Source organism: Perissodus microlepis, chromosome 1, assembly GCF_051167445.1.
Source record: "Perissodus microlepis isolate ML-2025 ecotype Zambia chromosome 1, ASM5116744v1, whole genome shotgun sequence".
Taxonomy (NCBI): Eukaryota; Metazoa; Chordata; class Actinopteri; order Cichliformes; family Cichlidae; genus Perissodus; species Perissodus microlepis.
The window spans coordinates 39847408-39869044 of NC_140461.1; positions in this window are offsets into that span (position 1 = coordinate 39847408).

A 21637-nucleotide genomic window follows, 5' to 3' on the forward strand; every position below is an offset into this window, starting at 1 on the left:
GGCAGGGCTGTGTTGATTTGTCTATAGGAGAGAAAAGTCCATAGGAGAGATGTTAGCTGAGTTAAAATTAAAGTGTTATGAGATAATAATAAAATGGAAAGATTGGTGAAGGGCTTGGGAAGATAAGGCAACACATAAAAAAAAAAACTTGGAAATAAACTAGGCTCTGCCTGTGACTCACTCTTTGCCTGTCTTCCTCCTTCCATCTCCTCATCTCATCTATCACTCTCCACTTGCTGTCCATCTGGGAAAAATCTATTATTTAATTATCCACAACTCGTGTGCCTAATGCATAATAATAATAAGATAGAAATATGTTATAGAACCAGAACATTGCAATTGTCTTTATTATTGTTTTTATACTAGAACACTTCTGCAATGCAATGTTGAGACGATATGGCCATTATGGATGCAATGGTGCGCCTCTTCATGTTACATATGTGTACCCAATTTCATACATTTATGTAGGTCATACCCAGACCTGGGGCTCAAGTTTTTCATTCTTCTAGGTGGCACTACTGAGCCATTTTACCCTGCCCATATCTGAAGCCATTAAAATACGTTATTTTTCACCAGACCTGATGCGTGTTTAAAATTTCATGAGTTTTTGAGCATGTTAAAGCCCTCAAACAGGCACTTGTTTTGCCAGATTATTATTATTATTATTATTATTATTATTATTATTATTATTATTATTATTATTATTGATAATAATAATAGTAATGGCCCTAATAATCTGTTTCTTGGTGTATTTTCTTTAAAATACAGTGTGTTTATTTTACATTGTAATTATAATAATCCATAATTTTTTGGATATGCATATCAGATGTACAGTTGCACAAAATTCAGTGCAGTCTATTTACACTGAAGTAATTCCATTTCAACAACCTCAAGAAATCTATCAAAGCAAATAACTGCAATATTTCAACATGACACTTTTTTGACAAAGATGTAGTGACTTGATACCAATTAAGCCACTACGAGGCTCAAGTGGAGAGTACTGCTTTGCTGACTCACTCTTAAACAGACCAACAAACAATCCAGCATTTATTGCAAATCCCACGTGACATACCAACCATAATCCCTGGATTAGACATGCAAATACCTTGCACACTACCTTATCACCTGATCCATGATCAACAATCAATGGTCATTGAATAATGGTTTTTGTTGATCAATGGTTTTGACAATCTGCATATTAATGATCAAGGAACTGAGCTCACAGCCCATTGTTCACCAGTGGTGCTAGTTTCATTTATTGCGCAAAGGTACTGTGGGGGAAGCCTGCAGTCAGACTGAGAATGAAGAAGTCCCTTGGATGAGTGACGAAATGCTGAAAAGGCTACGCCCAGATGAATCCTTACCTTACCTGCATGATTGAGCATGGATCAAGACAAAAATTCAGTATTATTTCTGTTCATATTATAAGTTATGTTGTTTTGTTAGCATTTTTAGATGTCTGTTAACAATCTCTTTATGTACTTGCACTGAATGCATCCATGTGCTAATTTTAGCTTTCTGACCTATGTGATGTGATGATCATATCATACACAATTAAGTTGTGATGCACTTTGACATAGTTTTAAAACCTTTTATTTTTTCTTCATTAATAACTCTGGAGTACTTCTTTTTGGATTTTTTTAGGCTTTATTTGCACTCCTGTATTGCTTTAAGTCACAGAGTGTATAATACTTGTATGCCATGTTGTGATATTGTTCACAACTTAATTTAAAGAGACTATAACTGCTCCTGAATGTTTTTCATGTTCAAAGTAGAATAAAGGGCCATGCTCCAACTGATGTTTAACCAGTATTTTAATCTTCTTTTCACCAGCGAACACCGTGAAAAACTATGGTGAAATGATCAATGAAAAACACAGATATTATGTCAGCAGAATAAAAATTACAACTCAAATAAAACATACACACAAAGTAAATGCACCAACATACCGTGTGCGCCTTTCTACTGAACATTCATGAGCAATTGTGGTCCATATTTTCCATATTTTCACCTTGTACACAAGTCAGCCTACTCCCATTTGGTTCGAGTCCTCAGTCTCTGGCAACATGTGCGCTTAATTACACATCACCCCAAAGCACCACAAAGCGCCATACTCAGGTCGACCAGTAGGTTGCGACAAAACAACATGAAACCAGATTAAACACCAAATTTTGAACATTGCAATCGCATAATAATTACATTTTAATGCGACAGCTACAGAAACTGTATGAGAAGCAATTAATTTTTTTATTTTGTAGTTTTCACTGTGTTGAAACGATGTCCAAAGAATCGTCAGACATTGCTCAGAACTGTGTTAGCTGAAGAAAATAAATGGCTAGACCCATTAGAGACTCTCTTCTGTTATTATTGATGCCAGGGGCTGCTACATATGCTGCAAATCATTAAGCATACTGGCAACTATCTCTAGATCATGTTAATAACATTAATCATGAAGAAATCTACTTTATATAACCTCTGAGAGGAGTTGTACAGTCCTGTTAACATTTTTCCAAACAATATTTACCTGTGCTTCTAGCCTTGAGCAAACTGTCATTATTTTATTAATATTGGGCCACACTATTCACAATGTTGCTTCAGTTAATTGAGGTTTGTGGGCATTTGTTTATGCACAGTTCTATTAATATCATACTTTAACATTTAAAATCTAACTGAGGCCTGTAAAGTCTGAGATGTAGCTTTGCATATTTTGCAGTTTCCTTGAGCTTCCACGGTCTAAACTTGAGGTAAAATAACTGAGACTTCCACACATGGGAAGATTGGCAACTGTCTTGAATGTTCTCCACTTGTGATTGATATTTCTCACTGTATCATTCCTCAGATTGCTTGAAAATCACCTTAAAACCCCCTTCACTGATGGGCAGGAGCAATTGCTTCTCTAATATCGTTGCTGATGACTCTCCTCCTTGGGGTTTTGTTAAAAACACCTCAATATTCAAAATCAGCAACTGCAAAAATTACATAAATAGATAGAAAAATTATTTATTCCTTATTATCATTTTGCATTTTTGTACAACAAAACCTTTTTCAACTGCAGTCTTTTTCACAACAGCATATATACAGCATTTATACAATAAATAAAGTATAAGAAGAATAAAACGAACATAGTAGATACTAAACTGGCTATTGCTAAGTTCTTTGAGTTGGAGAGTGTAATTAAGAATAAATACAAAAGAATAAATAACACACATTATAATGTCCACCTCATTCCTGACAGGACCATGACAGATGCCTGGTGGATTCCTGACTGATTGCCGGCTGATCTGTGACTTTAATGATATCCCCCACCTGTGACTTGTACAATACAAGGAATATTAATGCCCCCTCGCAGCATTTCTGAAAACCAGTGTTAATGTCTTGTACATCCACCAGAGGATGCAGTGCAAATGGAAGTTTATTCATGTTTTTGCATTGAGCAGGGGTTCTATAAATATAGCAGAGGTTGTGCACACTGAAGACGCAAGGAAACAAAAAGTGATGCTTACACTTGGTGGTAGAGCAGGTCAGCTACTGATTGCAAGATTGGTGGCATGTAGACTAGGGGGTCTGCATGCCAAGTATCCTTGGGGAAGATACTAACCCCCATCCATCAGAGCGTGAAAGTGTGTGAATGTTAGCTAAACAGCACAAAGTATAGAAGAAAGTATTTGTGTGATTGGGTGAATGAGTCGTGTTGTATAGAGCGCTTTGAGTACTCCGGGAGAGTAGAAAAGTGCTATAAAAGAACCAGTCCATTTACGAATGTTGTCTTTGTTCAAAAATTTAAATTTAAATTTTAACTCAAATTGATTGGTTGGTCCTGTCAGAGAAGAGTGTATTTTAGACGTGATACAAAAGGCCAAGTCAGACAGAGAGCACCATGGTAGCAACAACATTCATGTGCTTGTGCATTCTGTCATAATAAAATCTACGTGCATCTACTGTACATGTATTGGCAATCTGTCCATGCCAGTTACTGTATGCATTGGCTTAGTAAATAAATGAGCAAACATAGCAGCAATGATCACATTCACGCATGGTTACTTTCAGCAGTACTCAAAGCACAAAGTTGCCTGCTGCTAATATTTGTACAGTACATTCCTTTTTTAATATTGTGCTGTGAATTGGACACTCCAAATGCAACAACAGATAACGGTTTGTTCAAAATATTTCTGATGATTAATAAGGTAAGTGAAATGCTGCTGTAGAAGTTCACCAGGTAGCTCTTGCACTGTGCTTAAAACTATTGGTAATTCTTGCCATTTACACTTTCCAAATTAATCAAAAGTCATAGCAGTATTTTTATGATTTATTTTAATAATCTGTTTCAAAACTTTTGCACTGTGAGAGAGACACGACAGGGAAACAACCCCCATGCCTTCCTGGAGATCTTCAGGGCCAAAGGAGTGGTCGCTGGGGCTGCTTCTGCTGCAGTCTGGCAGAGCCCAGGCAGTGGCTCTCAGCCTGCCCACAGCAACAAGGTGCAGGTTTGTGGGTGTCCACCGAGCAATCATGGATGGCTTGGGCCTCGCGCAGGAGGGCTATCGTCAGCGTTTATGGGAGGGGCTGATGGACTGGACTTTCACCTACGCTAGGTGGCTCAGTGTGGTGGCTGCAACCCGGGGCCGCTGGAGGGGAGGCTCGCATCATGGAGCAGGTGGTGTTGGTGCTATTCACTGCGGGGCTTTCAGCAGAGACCGCAGGATGGGTCCGCTGCCACCACCCAGCCGGCATGGACGCTGTTGTGACCCTGGCTGGGGATTCTTCTCTGTACAACCGGGGAAGGCAGCAGAGCTGTCATGGATGGTCTCTGGGAGCTAGTCGATTCCAGCTCCAAGGGGGAGGCTCTGGGTTGCTTCAACACCACTCACGGCTGCTGCTCTGGGGCAGCGAGCCACAAGTGGACACTGCCCTAGTTCCCTCTGCTCTCTCTCCACAGGTGCTGGCCACTGCAGATGAGCACACCCCACTCAGCGGGAGCCACACGAGCATCGGGGCAGACGTGTTGGAGGTACTGGTGACCAGGACATCTGGGCTGGGAGTGCCCACGGATGGAGGTGGGACTGGTGTTCCATGTCCATAATTCTGGGAACAAATTGGCCGGGGTTTAATAACCTGTTGGGGAAGTGCGTGGGGATGTGTTCACGGCATGTGGTGTCTGCAATGCATTCAGCAGAGATGTGGGGTAGTCCGGACCTACTTGCATTTTGCATTATTGAAAGAAAGGCTTTATTGATTGAGTCGTGACACTCACACAGAAGAGGAATGCCAAAAATGATTTTCCAGGCGGCTCACCAAAACGCCATGGCAGGGCATATGGAATATGATAAAACTCTGGAGCAAATAATGGCCAGATTTTATTGGCTGGGAATCCGAGCAGATGTGCGCTGATGGTGTGTGCCCTGCCTGGACCATCAGCTGGTTAACCAGCTGGCCATTGCAAAAGTGCCTTTGCGCCCATTACTATTAATGGAGGTCCCATTTGAGCGCATTGTCAGGGACCTCATCAGGCCATTTCACCGGAGTGCACGTGGATATTGCTTTATATTAGTTCTGGTGGATTATGCCATGCAATATCCCAAAGCAGGGCTGGTTGGCTGAAGCGGGGCGGCCAATGAGTAAACTTTCAAAAGTAAGTACTGAATATTATGTCACTTATTTATGTGCAAATGTTCAATAAGGAAGAACATTAAAACATTACTTTCAGCATCAACTTTGCTTTAAAACCTTTACTTTAAAATACACGCCGTTCAATAGTCGACCTTTATCTTACAGAGAATGTGATGATTTCATGGATAATTAAAGTCAGTCATATATCCACAAACACAACAAGCTGAAAGTCAGTGATGCTGCTCGGTTTGCGGTCCTGAATATCACGGCACAAGCAGGATTCACTGCACTGTTAATGTTAGCTGTGTTATATTGCTGCCTCTGTTCGGTGGTGTCGAGTCAAACGGACTTTAACGTGTGTTTCAACGAGCTGACGGTTCACTCGTTAAGCTGAAAGAAAGATGCTAGACAATCTGCTCCCTGTTTGTGAAGGATTGCTAGAAAAGTTTTTTAAAAAATTATTAGGTAAAAATTAGGTAATGTTAAAATAATGTTATCATCCAGTGTTTTCAGTGTGGGAGAAAGTACTCAGGGCCTTCAAGTTACACACTATGAAAGGCAGCAACAAGTTTAATGTTCAGAAACCTAAAGTATGTATCAGCAGCAGAATGGAGCTAAAAATAAATGTTTGTTTCAGTTCTATGAAGCTTTGAGTATTTTGGATCAGTAGCTGCTGTGTTTGTTGCATCATATTGCTGTAATTGTTTATATGCTTTATATATTCTGAGCTAAGTTGATCTATAGTGTTACATCATATTCTATAAGGATGTTATGTGTTTGTAGACTTTCTGCCCAGTTTGGCCCATTTAGCAGAAGTCAGCCTGTTTAAGGCTCTGATATCTATTCTGTGTGACTTAAAGCAGTTATGACATGGTCTGATTTTCTCACCCAATAAAGGAATATTTAATATTTCGGTCTAGCAAACATCTTGCTCCTCCCCCTTTTGTCAGTGTGGACGCTTCCTCTCTTTGCTCTTTAAATGCTTTGCTTCTTTTATTGATTTTTATGCTGATTTTTTCCCCTTTTTTTTGTATGAGCTTACCTGCAATAGCTTCTGGACACTTATAGATCATTAGGACTAAAGTGTTCTTAACAGAAACAGCAACATTTTTATAGTTACCGTATCTTCAGCGCTCTGTGTGTCTGTGGCCTACACACAGCTGAAGCCTGATTACAGCGTCTGGGCACCGAACAGCCTCAATAGCCTGGAAAGGTGCTAACCGCTAGGCTAACTAGCAACAAGATGCCTTCCCTCTCCACAGATGACTACCACAGCCTCCTGCAGAAGATTGCAGTACTGGAGACAAAAATTTATCGCTTAGAAGTAAACGTGGAGGTAAATGGACTGTGTGGAAATGAAACAACCTTGCCTTTGATTCAAAACAATGGCGATGAGCAAGCTAGTACACAGCTAAGGAGCACAGATAACATGACCAAGAAAGTAGACTCTGTGCATTATAATAAATCTTCAAGCGATAATCCCCCCTTGGACTGCCTTGGTGCAAAACCAAAACATAAATCATGTCTCCTGGAAGGGGGAGGACGCATCACGGGCAGGGCACAGCGAGCTGAAATCTCTGAAACCGACTGGCCTTCACTTCCTACGAGACAGAGAAGCTCTTCTACCCCTGTATACGAGAGGAAACAGGACTGGACAACCGTGAATAGGAAGGTTAACAACAAACCTCCAAAACAACTGAATGTGAAACTGCACAACAGATTTGCTCCACTATCAAAGGACCCTGGATCTATATCGGACAACCATCCATCTAAAAGTAGCGAAGTAAGGTCTGAAAATCTGTTGAAAAGTAAAAGGCCACAGGGAAAGCTAAAGGCTAGGCCTGAAACTCTGATTGTGGGTGACTCTGCCGTAAAGGATGTACAAAGGATGTGCGGTAAGAACACTAAAGTCCTCTGCTTTCCTAAGGATATGGTCAACAACCTGAAGGAGAGAATTCTTCAAATTGCAGATGAATATCCAACTGTGACAAACATTGTTCTGCATACAGGGTCAAACGATGTGTCCAAACAACAGTCGGAGGTTCTGAAACGGGACTTTACTGGATTATTAAATACTGCAAACTCTCTGAATGCAGCTGTATTCATCAGTGGACCTGTACCGCCGGTCAGAGGAGGAGACGAGAGATTCAGCAGGTTGTTTGCACTGAATAAATGGCTCATATCAGCATGTACTGACCACTCAGTGCATTTTATCAACAACTTTAATATTTTTTGGGAACGCAGGCATCTGTTTAAAGCAAATGGATTTAATTTTAACAAGTCAGGGGTGAAACTGTTCACCTCCAACTTGTTTTATTCCGTACGTCATCCATCTGTGCTTGGTGCCAAGGCTGAGATAAACGAGGAGTTATCTCATAAAGAGGAACAAACAGTACTGCAAGAACAGACAAAGCCCAGCAGAAACCTTGAGGAGGAGCTTCATCAGCCCCCACCCGGGAAGAGCCTCAGAAAGGAGAGACATCTGAGGCAAGAAGAGGGGTCCCTATTTGCCTCCAACTCTCTCAACAACACCAACGACCAGGACCAGGGACCCCAGTCCCCCAAACTCCTGACAGGCCATCACCCTCCTCCCCCTCCCGTTCTCCCTCCTCCCCACACCTGAAATTCACTGAGGAGATGATGGAGCGGGTCAATGCTGGGCTCAGATCTACCCCCCCGGCCCAATCCCTTTTTGTCCCCCATAAACCCCCCACCAGAGCAGCCAAAGGTTCGCCATCGAGCCCCACCCTCAACAGAGCAATTGAAGTCACATTGCCCAGCCCCGCCCCCCTTAGTTCCTCCTTACCACCTTCATGCTCTGTCTCCGCAGTCTGATGTGTGATGTGTGGAGGGTCCGGGCTGCGAGGATTATGGCAGTGGTGACTTTTCCCAGGAGAAGCTGGGACCCTGTTTACTAGAAGGTTTTAAAATCTCTGTACTTTTAGGTGACAGAAGGAGACATGTGGCCTGGTCAAAACACAGAGAGCTGCACTCTAAAAGATCTTTAAACATAGTAAACATACCTCGTGTGCCACAGACTGCTCCCAAACACGAGGGGACAAGTAATACCTCTAAAACACTTAAGTTGGCTTTATTAAACGTTAGATCTTTAGCTGGGAAAACATTTTTAATTAATGATTTAATCACTGAGCACAGCCTTGATTTTATGTTTTTAACTGAAACTTGGTTGGACCAAAGTAACAGTGGAGCTGTTCTCATCGAGACGACCCCTCCTAACTACAGTTTTATCAGTGAGGCCAGGGTGAGCAGGAGAGGAGGAGGGGTTGCTGTCTTATTTAATGAATCATTTCAATGTAAGCAGCTATCTCCTGGAAGTTTTCAGTCTTTTGAATATGTGACTTTACAGCTGAAGGCCCCATCCACAGTTGTGTTTCTTAATGTTTACAGGCCTCCCAAACACTGCACAGACTTTTTTAATGACCTCAGTGAACTGCTGTCTGTGATCTGTGTTGATTTCGACTGTGTAATTATTGTTGGGGATTTTAACATCCATGTGGACAACCCTCAGGACAAAGGGACTAAAGACCTGAGGAACACTCAGCATGTAACAGAGGCCACACATAATAGAGGACACACTCTTGACCTACTGATCTCCAAGGGCCTGAGCATTTCAGAGGTTACTGTGTCTGATGTGGGCCTGTCTGATCATTACTGTGTTTTCTTTGAAAGTAAAATTTCAGCCACATAAATATATCAACAGCAGTGATCACAAAACGGTGTATAACTGAAGACAGTAGTGAGATCTTTAACCAGGTCTTCCCATTAACACCTGACCTGTCCAGAGGTTCAGTCAATGAGCTCGTCAATAGCTTCAATGCTAACATGTTAAATCTCATGGACACTATTGCTCCCATTAAGGTGAAGATTATCTCTGGAAGGAAGAAGTCTCCATGGAGAAACTCCACACTGGTGAAAAATGAAAAAAGAGAGTGTAGGAAAGCTGAGCGCAGATGGAGAAAAACAAACCTCCAGGTTCATTATGACATCTATAAAGAGAAACTTCACAATTATAATTTACAGCTGAGGAGTGCAAGGAGGTCCTACTTCTCTGACATCATCACCAAAAACAGTCATAATGCTCGGGTCTTATTTTCTACAGTTGACAGGCTAACAAACCCTCCTGTGCCAGTGGCAGCTGAACTTCGACCATGGCCTGCAATGACTTCGCCAAATTCTTCACAGACAAAATCCAAAAGATTAGACAAGCAATTGGTACATCAACAGCAGATTCAGGATATGTACTGTGTCCACCGAAAAACTGTTTAAACACCATGAAACAGTTTCACCCTGTCAACAGCAAAGACCTGGAGGACATCTTAGGTCAACTGAACTCCTCCTCCTGCTGTTTAGATGTTCTGCCAACAAGCTTTTTCAAAAAGGTCTCAAAGACTTTGGAGTCAGACCTGTTACAGATCGTCAACTTTTCTTTAATGTCAGCTGTGTTTCCAGAATCACTAAAAACTGCTGTAATCAAACCTGTACTGAAAAAGGACAATCTTGACAAGACACCAATGAACAACTACAGGCCGATCTCAAATCTCCCATTTTTAAGTAAGATCATTGAAAAAGCAGTTTCTCAACAGCTCAATTACTTCTTAAACAGAATAACTGCTATGATGCCTTCCAGTCAGGTTTTAGACAGAACCACAGCACTGAAACCGCTCTGACCAAAGTGTTTAATGACACATGTCTGAATACAGACAGTGGAAAAATGTCAGTCTTAGTTTTACTGGATCTCAGTGCAGCATTTGATACAGTTGACCACAACATATTACTCAAACGACTGGAGAACTGGGCAGGTCTTTCAGGAACTGTACTAAACTGGTTCAAAACATACTTAGAAAACAGGAAATACTTTGTATCAACAGGTAACTTCACATCTGAGCAGACAAGTATCACATGTGGAGTTCCCCAAGGTTCCATCTTGGGACCCCTTCTGTTTAACATTTACATGCTCCCACTGGCACAGATTATAAAGTACAACAAAATAAACTATCACAGCTATGCAGATGACACACAAATATATATCACAATGTCACCAGGAGACCGAGGCCCTGTACAGGCTCTTGGTAAATGCATTGAGGAAATTAATGACTGGTTGTGCCACAATTTTCTCCAGCTAAACAAAAACAAACTAAAGTAATCGTCTTTGGCGCCAAAGAAAAACGATTACAGGTCACCAGAGAACTTCAATCTATACACCTAAAAACCACAAACCAGGCGAGAAATTTGGGTGTAGTGATGGATGCAGACCTAAACTTAGAAAAACACATTAAGACAATAATAAAATCAGCTTACTGTCACCTCAAGAATATTTCAAGGATAAAAGATCTGATGTCTCAACAGGACCTGGAAAAACTAGTCCATGCATTCATCTTTAGCAGGCTTGATTACTGTAACAGCATCTTTACAGGTCTACCTAAAAAATCAGTCAGACAACTACAGCTCATTCAGAACTCTGCTGCTCGAGTCCTCACTAAGACCAAAAAAGTGGACCACATCAGTCCAGCTCTGAGGTCTTTACACTGGCTGCCTGTCCGTCAGAGGATAGACTTTAAAGTTCTGATGCTGGTCTATAAAGCTCTGAATGGTTTAGGACCAAAATACCTCAGTGACCTCCTGACCCAGCATGAACCTTCCAGATCCCTCAGGTCATCTGGATCCGGTCTTTTATCAGTTCCCAGAGTCAGAACCAGACACGGAGAAGCTGCATTCAGCTTTTATACTCCACATATCTGGAACAAACTCCCAGAAAGCCTCAGATCAGCTGAAACACTCAGTTTATTTAAATCCAGGTTGAAGACTCACCTGTTCTCAGCTGCATTTGAATAAAGCACCAAATCCACACTTTTAAGCTTAAACTTAAATTTCAAAACTTATATTTTAACTACTGATTTTATCTACTGTTGTGATTTTATCTACTGTTTTTTTTTAATCTATTTTAAATCATGCTTTTTATTGTTTTTGTTTTTTAATGTCTCTGTAAAGCACTTTGAATCACCTTGTTGTTGAATTGTGCTATATAAATAAACTTGCCTTGCCTTACTCTTCATTTTATCAGAAACAGTTATCACAGCTCGTAAATTGAATTTTTACACATATATGTAAGGATTGACATGTCAACATATTAAAAGAACAACATTTGTCTCTTATATATAATACACCTATATATACACTGTAACAGATGCTTGTCTTTGAGTGAAGATTTACGGTGATAGGAAATATAAATAACTGAAACTTGAATCTTTACTGAAGCTCAGTAGCTGACACAGAGTTCAGGTTCACTGCTGTAATAACTAATAATGATTAATATAACGATTACTTTAATATTGTCCATATTATATTTACATCACCAAAGTGAGATGACTTTAGTCTCATGAACAACATGAGCTAATTGTTTTACTAGCTAATCTTAAATGACTGTTCAGCACAGAAATGAAGCCCAACAGTCATGTTTTACAGTCCTGTGGTCTCAGCCTCAGATACTCATCAAATCAAACAAAGCTCATAAACAAACACACAGAAGAACAAAACAATTTCCTCCTTCATTTCTGTCACACAAAGCTGTATGAAACGTTTCTCGCAGTTAGTATCATGGTTGCTAGGCAACCTGAGCAGGGCGACGAAGGCCAGACCGTCCCATTACGCAAGCCTCTCACTTCCACCCTTCTAGCACTTCGGAGTATGCGGCCCATGTAGTCCGCGAAGTACTCGCGGGTACTACGAACCGTGCGGCCGCTGAATTGGGACACAGCTATTGACTATGAAGTGGTATGGTCTGACAGGGGTGGAGCTACACAGATATATCACCTCAACCTGCTTAACGCATGGAGACAGGCTGAAACTGCTTCTTTGGTGAGCCTGGTTAAGGAGAGAGATGAGTCGGGGCCGGAGGTGCCAAATTCAAACATCATGACGACCAACTCACACAGGCCAAATGTTGCACACTGGTAAGTGGTAAATGGACGGGTTCTTTTATAGCGGTTTTCTACTTTGTCTGAGCACTCAAAGCACTTTAGTCGCTGCAACAGCATTTTGCAGATGTGTTCTCCCTGCTGCCCGGCTGTGCAAATGGAGCACCATTTTAAAACACAGCCTGGCATGACAATGTGTTTCCGGCCCTACAGGGTACCTGAGCATAAGAGACAAATTGTTCAGATTGAATTGGCCAAAATGCTAAAAGTGGGAAAAATTGAAAAGTCACACAGCACTTGGTGTAGCCCCAAGGCTCCTGTGGTGAAGAAAGATGGTTGTATACGGTTCTGTGTTGATTATCGCAAGGTGAATGAAGTGTCACAGTTTGATGCTTATCCCATGCCCCAGGTCAACGAGCTCCTGGACCAGTTATGCACTGCTCGCTTTTTCATGGTTCTCGATTTAACCAAGGGCTACTGGCAGATTCCCTTGTCTGTGTGCGGAGTCCAAGGAAAAGATGGCCTTTTCCAGTACATACAGTTTGTACCAATTTGTCACACTTCTGTTCGACTTGTTCAGAGCCCCTGCCACATTCCAGCGCCTGATGGACCGGGTGCTGCAGTTGCATGCTGCATATGCTACCGCCTTTTTGGATGACATCATCACAAGCCTATGAAACACTGGGAACATATAGTCTGGTCAGATAAGACCAAAATTGAACTCTCTGGATGCCATAATACACACCATATTTAGAGGTCAAAAGACATATCACCTCAAAAATACCATACCAATAGTGAAGTTTGGAGGAAAGGACAGAGATATTCTTCATAAAGATCTGCTGCCATCTACTGGGACGATGAAGATGAAATGAGGATCAATGTTTGAGCAAGACAGTGATACCAAACACAAAGCCAAGAACAACCTCAATTCGTTTCAGAGAAAGAAATAAAGCTGCTAGAATGGCCAAGCCAACCACCTGACCTGCATCTAATTAAAAGTCTATGGAAAAAACGTAAGAGCCCATGAAACCTTCAGGATTTGAAGACTGTGTGGAAGAATGAACCAAAAGCACACCTGAGAAATGCATGCAACTAGTTTCTCCATACAACAGGTGTCTTGAAGCTGTCATCACCAACACAGGGTTTTGTATGAAGTATTAAATACATTTCAGTAAGCATGTTAAGTACTTTTTCCCTGTGTCATTATTACAGATAACTTAATTTATCCATCATCTTTGTTGTGTGACACTTTGGTAATGAGACGGCTTTTTATAGGCCATTTTCCCCGTATTATTAATGTAATTTATGGACATCTATGGTATGATTTCTTTGCATGTGTGAATTGGATGGGTTGCTAGTAGGGCTGGACTGGAATAAAAGAATCCTCTCTGACATTTTTGGTCCAGGCGGTCCATCCCTCAAAAAAAAAAAAAAAAAAAAAAAAGCACCCATATATTATGTACACATTTCATATTGTTTCATTATTGATATTGAAAGATTTTCTTGTTAATCAGGTTTGAATAGTTGTTATTGGGTTAGTTATTAGTTGCACTGCTAATAGCTAAAGCTACACTTTAGCTATTAGCAGTGCCTCGTGGTCAAAGTGGCTATTCATTTTACCATCTCCACGGGACAAGACTCATCTGTCCATCCGCATCATCCGCAGATGCCAATGTTTGCATTTTGGACAGAGAAGACAGATGGTTTGAAAGAGGAGTGAAAGAAGCCATCTATGTCCACTGTGAACGACGTATTTGAACAGAGGCGGTGGTTTACGACACCAACTGTCTGCCATCTATAATCCAGTTTTGAGATCCCTTCCCAGACGCCTTAACGCCCACTCACATCCTAGACCATTTGACGTCAGGAAATCACATGACAGGGTGGGGCTAGGTTTCACAACGAGCTCATCCGAAACCTTGGCTGATTGTGACCTACACCCGTTTTCACACCTTGGCTTGTGTGATTAAGTAGAGGATCATTAGGGGTCCATTGTCCCTCTTGGGGGGATACTCCACAGGGCTTAAATCTGGGACTCTCCACCATTTGGCCCTAGAACTGAAAAAACTGTTCGGATGAGAAGTGAAAGGTCTTCAAGCAACTTAAAGAAGTCCAGACGCTTTTCTTTCCAAGCTACTTAGAATATTCATTTCACCCGAATCCTTGAATCTAAGTATGTCTTTTCATCTATTTTCTCACCACCTTAATTTCACCTCTTCCTCACTCTGTTGTTATGACTGCGGTCTCTCCTCCTGTAGTTCTCCTGTGACTATGTGACCTGGTTACTGGTTCTTTCTGGTACAGCAGCAGCAGGGCCTCCCACAGCTAAAGTGGTTAATTTGACATATTTTTCTGCATTTATTTTTAGTTGATTTGCCATGTGTAAGTGATACATGCAGGTTTTAGAATGTGAAACAAAACATAGCAACAAATTGATTTTCTATTACTTTGAAACATTTCTAAATGATCAAGGTGTACTTTCTTGGTATCATACAGCACATGGTATATCTGGTGTTAAATACATATAAATATATATGGCATTATTAATACTGTATGCTGTTCATTAACATTTATTATTAACTGATATTTATACAAATGCTGGTTGTTGCTGTGGTTTCTCTGCTGTATCATTTCTTTTTTTTTCAGCAGGTGTTGAAGCAGATTCTCATTGTTTCTTCTCTCTCTTCCTCTCCTTTTGTTAAATTCAGCTGTTAAAGTAAGAACGGCATATTTTTACATCAGGGGACGAGCGAAACACTCAGTTCTCCTCCGCCATTGCTGCGTTTCAGTTTTGGACGAAATGCATTCTGGGATACGTATGGAGAGACATTTGGCCATATTTGTGTACTTGCGTTCTCATGAGATTCTGATACCCAAAGTAAAGCATGCATCATGTCAAGTACGCTCAAAATGCGTCCTCGATAGAAAGGGAGGATGCCACGGACTCGGTGCAGCCAATATCCCAAAATGCATTTCGTCCATAACTCAAACGCAGCAATGGCGGAAGACAGCGGCTAAAACTACAAGTAAAGTTTGAGGGGGTGTCCAAATTCATGGGCTGCATCCTCCTGAGGCCGCATTTGTAGACCGATTACGTCACAGCGACGCGCCGAAGGCTGTCCAAATTCGTAGACTCCTCCAAATGCAGCTGACAAATGCGTCCTCCTTTTCCCCGAATTTGAAGGATGGGTCGGGTGTGTCCTTCGTAGCCCACCATATCCCAGAATTCATAGCGCGGCCCAGCCAAACTCCAGTTTCTGGCAATGGCGGCCGCTACTAAGTTTTAAAATTACTCTTATTAATCTTCCTGGGTCGATAGCTAGCCGGGAGCTCGAGGGTCATTAGAGCCACAGAGAACGGCAAACTCCCGGCACATCATGTTCAGATCTCCGCGGACTTTTGCTACTCAGGTTAAACGTAATATATAAGTCCCTTAGACAACCTAAAAATGTTACTGTTTGGCTTTTTTCAGTGTTTTATTTGTTCGCGAGTAAATCGGTTTGGCTGAGATTAAAGTTATTAGATTAGATAAAATAAAACTTTATTAATCCCCCGGGTGGGTTCCTCCTTGGTATTCACACAGCTGAATAAACGTCAGACAGAAAACTGATTAAACAGAAGTGTGAGACGGTCGAGAATTTACACCAGTGTCCTGTTATATTTTAGATAGCAAGGAGCAGACGGCCGAGTTTATTAAACTCCACCGAGACAGCGGTGACGCAAATCAGAAGGCTCGACCGTCCAATTTCACAGCCGTTTACTTCCGGCCTACCCGACCTTCTGAGGACCCGGCCCACGTAGACCGCGAAGGCCGGGTCCTCAGGAGGATGCAGCCCATGAATTTGGACAGGACTTGAGACATTACTTTGTCTGTGACACAAAAAAAACTTTTAAGATATTTTCTGGCGAGAATGTAGATGTGTAAACTTCAGATGTCTGCTAGCTTTACCAATACATCACATATTTGCAAAAGTGCTCCGACGTTTTGGCAGATGTTTGTTACCCCACCAGCTCGGTAGTTGACCGGGAGATGAAGAGAGCCGGTGAGGACGACTTGACTCCCGGCACATTCTTTCTAGCTAAATAAAGCCTTAAATTTAAAGCTTTACTTTAAAATTAAATAAATATTCAGCTCAAAATATACTGACAGCTGTCATTATATTTTGAACTGAACCTGATGTAAAATGTTCTGTTCTTACTTTAACAGATGACTCTGAATAAAATCTAACATATTTTAATCCAGGAGGAAACATTTTCACCAGCAGAAATGCATGTTGATACATGGCGATCCTGAAGACTGTTCCATTAATGATGAAATTATGTTTTTAGTATTTTTTCAATTCTCTTCCAAACAGCAGCTGTCTAGTGTAAGTTCTGAGTGTTTAATAAAATAAAAACAAAAGCATTCTATTATCCAATTTGTTTGTTTTTATTCAATAAGCAACATGAACTGTGCTTGAATGTATAATATTTTAAGGCAGATGAATTTTGTGTTTCAGTCATGTAGTAATGTAGTGAGGTCTTCTTCACTTGCATCAAGAAATCTTTGGACCTCATATTAGTTAAGATTTCCATATTGTTTGTCTGCTTAATTTGCCATGAGATAACAAGGGAACTAGGCTAACGTGGACATGAAATGGCTTGTCAGTCAATTGTCCAATAACCTTTTCAAATTGGGGACGTCCCACGCATGAAAAAACAATTCGTGCAAATAATTTCTTTTCACGGGTGCAATCAAATTCCTCGCACGTAATTTCAACTACTCGCGCTCGCAGAACACCGTGGACACGCGCTCAAGAAAGCCACCGCTTTATCTGTTAGCAAAACTCACTTTGACTTTTGACAGTTTGGAGGCGGAGTCTAAAGGAGACCAGCGTCCTAATGTGATTGGTCACTTTTTTTGGACACTTCAGGTTTCCTCGTTAAACTGAGTTACACTGTGGCAGCGACAGAAATGCTTTTTTAAACTGTATTTGTTTACAATTTGAGAAATAAAGTTTGATGAATTAATTATCAACCGTTGATATTTGCTGTGCAGCAGTGGAAATGCAGACAGCTGTCACTGGATTACTTCAATGTTTTGGAAATATTTAAATCAGAGGATTCTAAGGCAAATTCTGAAATACTGCCGTCTCATTAATCTTTTGTACAGTATTACATTGCTTCTATGATTTAAAAACTAAAAAAAGAAACATCCCCAAAATCTCTTAACGGGAATCAGGAATGGAAGTATTTATCAGAATCTGGCAGTTATAACTGGCCAAAATACTGCCAAAGTTGCTCAATCTGCAGCAAACACATGTAACTGCACATACATGACTGGATGCCAAAATACGACGTTTTTTAAGAAGTTTTTCAGTATTAAAGTGAAGCTTAGTGATAAATCAATACATCCACTGCAGCACATTAGAAATAACAGCTGTAGTTACACTGGCAAACTGCATTTTCAAAAAGTCAAAACCTCAAGACTGATGAGTAGCACCGATTAATGCTTACATTAGAGATGTGCAAAGCAGCCGGTATTTGTATCGCTAATTGTATTTGTTGGGGGGCGGGTTCACTGAAAAGAAAATAACATAACAGCCAGTACCTCATCCGCATTTGATCAGAGCTTTTGTTCACTGTTCATTAAGACACTGAACAATAATCTTACTAATAACCACAGATCTAAGTAAGAGCAGAAACAGCTCTTTACTATTGTTCTTGCTAGTCTCTTTATGAACTCAATTAAGATTTTTAATAAACAAATATTTAACTTATCAAACAAAGATGAAAAGAACTTGAAAAGAAATTGATCATTGACAACAGGCGGCAGATAGATGTGCGGTGTAGCCTGTGGTCTTCAAGTCCAGGACCAGAGTGACAGGCGGCCAGTGAGTGAGGATAAAGCGGGAGTAATATGCTCCCTTCTCCTTGTAGCAGTTTAAAGCCATGTGGCAGCCACAAGCTGAAGATGTGACAATGATACCAAGGTACAATGAGTTATAGGAATCCAGCCGAGTTGTCTGGAACCAGCAGCTGAGCGCCTCTGTGTCAGAAGACACTGAGGCAGAGTTTATCTAAGTCTGATGTAACAGAACTGAAAACTGCGCTGCAGTGGCTGTGACGATGCCATGCAGGAGCGTGCCTCTTAATACACCTCATGGACAATACAATGTCAAATAACACAGGCTTATGATCTGTAAACATTGCATCTAAAATCATCAAGTTGTCAAGTTAGAAAGAGGCAGGCCATAGGCTGAAACAAGGTCCAATGTATGTCCACATACTTGTGTAGGTCCGTCCAGCCACCCACTGTGTAAGATTAAAAGAATCTCTTTAACCATTGTTTATCAGGACAACACACATGGATCTCCAACAATAAAGACGTGATCATATTTAGGCATGACTTCAGCTAAGAAATCAGAAAGTCACAATCACCACAAAGCACGAAGCACATATAGCACGCACCAGCTATGCTGAGTTCTGCGTGTGGGCGTTGTTGATTTTATGCACAAGTAAATTTAAATGCAATGAAATGATTTACTCGAATTATGTTTTTTCTTGCCCTGGACTTATGATATTATCCATACAGTTCCTAAAGAGTCGATGTAATACAATTAATACTGGAGGAAATTGCAAAACTGACATTGTCCACATACTTAGCTAGCTGTGTCACCATGTGGGACAGCTGGCTGGTAAAAGCAAGATGAACTTGGATTTCAAGCAAAGTGAACTATCTTTCTTTTTCTTTTTTTATTCTGTCCTGTCCTGCAGTAGCTCTCACTTGGAGAGCTCTCAGTATATTTGAAAATTAATCTTTTGCTCGTTTTTCAGTTTGAGTTTCAGTCGTGTAGTAACTGTTGGTGTTTGTGTTCTTATTAGGCACGATGAAACACATCATATGAAAAAAGTGCTTAAAATACTTAAAATTCTATTTTTTGTTACTTCAAAATGTGTAATATGTGTAATTTCCATTGCAAATAACAATCGTATTTAAATTGGGAGGATGCCACTAAAAAACTGGGCTGAGCTGAACTGTGATGTTCCCCAGGTACACTGAAACTATGTGTCGTCTCACTAATCTCTAGTCCCTGTCAGTACTCTTGCTGCAGCTTTTGAATTACAGTAGTCGAGCCTGGAACTAATAAATGCAGCTTGATGATTTGTTTTATGTCTTAACAAATTACACAGTGTGAGTAAAGATTTTCAACTTGAATATTTCTCAGGTACAGTGAGGACAGGCTTTCTTTGTATTAATTAATTTGCTGAAAAATTGTATTGGATATAATTGTGGATGGAATTGGCATTTCCCACTATAGAATCTGCTGAGTTAACATACTGCTGTCAATATGATGCCTGGCCTTGTTCACTGTGACAAGGTCAGGCATCATATTGACAGCAACATGTTGAATATCTCACGCTGATAAGAACAGCGAATGTTTTTTTTCTCAGACAGACTAACAGATGATCAGACTCCAGCGACGTCTCAACACATTTGGGTGATTCTTACTTTTGCTTTTTAGAAATGTCAGTGAATTATTTGCCTGTATTACTTTTAGGTCTAACCATGCTGTAGAAAGTGAATCAAAAAGCAAAGAATAGTCAAAAATATCCCATCACTTACAAAAACACCTAAATACATGTGCTTGACGATAATAATAGATGGAAATGGATTTATACTATAGGCAACATTTTACCCTATGAGTACTTTATCTCCTCGCATCCGCAGACAAATTAGAATCATCAGTTAGCCTAAAGAGCACATCTTTTGAGGAAGGTCGAGGACCTGCACAGGTATGTTGAAAACATGCAAACTCCACACGTAAACCCTAGCCTACTGGGAGACCTCAATCCAGAACATTCTTCCTGTGTAGTGACACCACTATGATAGCATAGGCAAGAGTATGTCCCATCTGTCATAGGATGGAGAAGAGGTGGAGTGGACAGGCCATCACATTAACAACACAGAGAATAAAGCGAAAACACTCATTAATACCAGCAAAGAATTTAGAGTCATCACTAAATTGTGCTACGTGTTTAATGCAGTTGGGTACCATGCTGCATCAAGCTATAAAGTACTGTTTACTAAAAGTGGTCCAAACATTTACAAACCAATTAAATTCAATTTTATAAATGTTTTAATGTAACAACAGTTGCCTGAAGGTGCTTTATATTGTAACAGTAAAGATCCTATAATAATACAGAGAAACCCCAACAGTCAGACGACCCCCTATTAGCAGGCACTTGGGTGACAGTGGAAAGGAAAAACTCCAATTAAATAGGAAGAAACCTTCAGCAGAATCAGGCTTAGGGAGGACAGGCCATCTGCGGATGGTTGGGGATGAGGGGAAGAAAACAGGACAAAAGACAAACTGTGGATAAGAGCCAGGGATTAATAATAACTAATAATTAAATACAGAGAGGTATATTAACACATAGTGAGTGAGGAAGGTGTGAGAGAAGAAAAAACACTCAATGCATCATGGGAATCCCTCATCAGTCTAGACCTATTGCAGCATAACTAAGGGAGGATTCAGGGTCACCTGGTCCAGCACTGACTACATGCTTTAGCAAAAAAGGAAAGATTTAAGATTAATGTTGAAAAAGAAGAGAGGGTATTCTGTCCCCTGAATCCAACCTGGAAGCTGCTTCCACAGAAGAGGGGCCTGAATGATGAAGGCTCTGCCTCCCATTCTACTTTTAAATAGTCCAGGAACCGCAAGTAAGATAAGATTTGGTCTGATTATTCAAAAAACTTGTAAGTAGTGAGAAACATTTTAAATTCAAATCTGTGTTTAACAGGAAGCCGATGAAGAGAAGCTAATATGGGAGAAATCTGCTCTCTGTACCACAAAAAGATAAATAAATACAAAGTTGAATTATAAGTGATTTCTATGTGGAAATACTTATGTCTGCAGTACCTTCAACGGTATTACATGCATATAAGCTGAGAAATAGTATTTCTTTGCAGCATTTTCGTCATACACGGTCAAAAGCACTGGAAGTATTTTGTGCCGGTGCAGGTTTGTAGGGGTGGTGATGGCATCCTTGGTAAACCATGTTTTTCACCTGTAAGTTCAACGTTCCAACTACCAGTTAAGCCTCTCACGGTG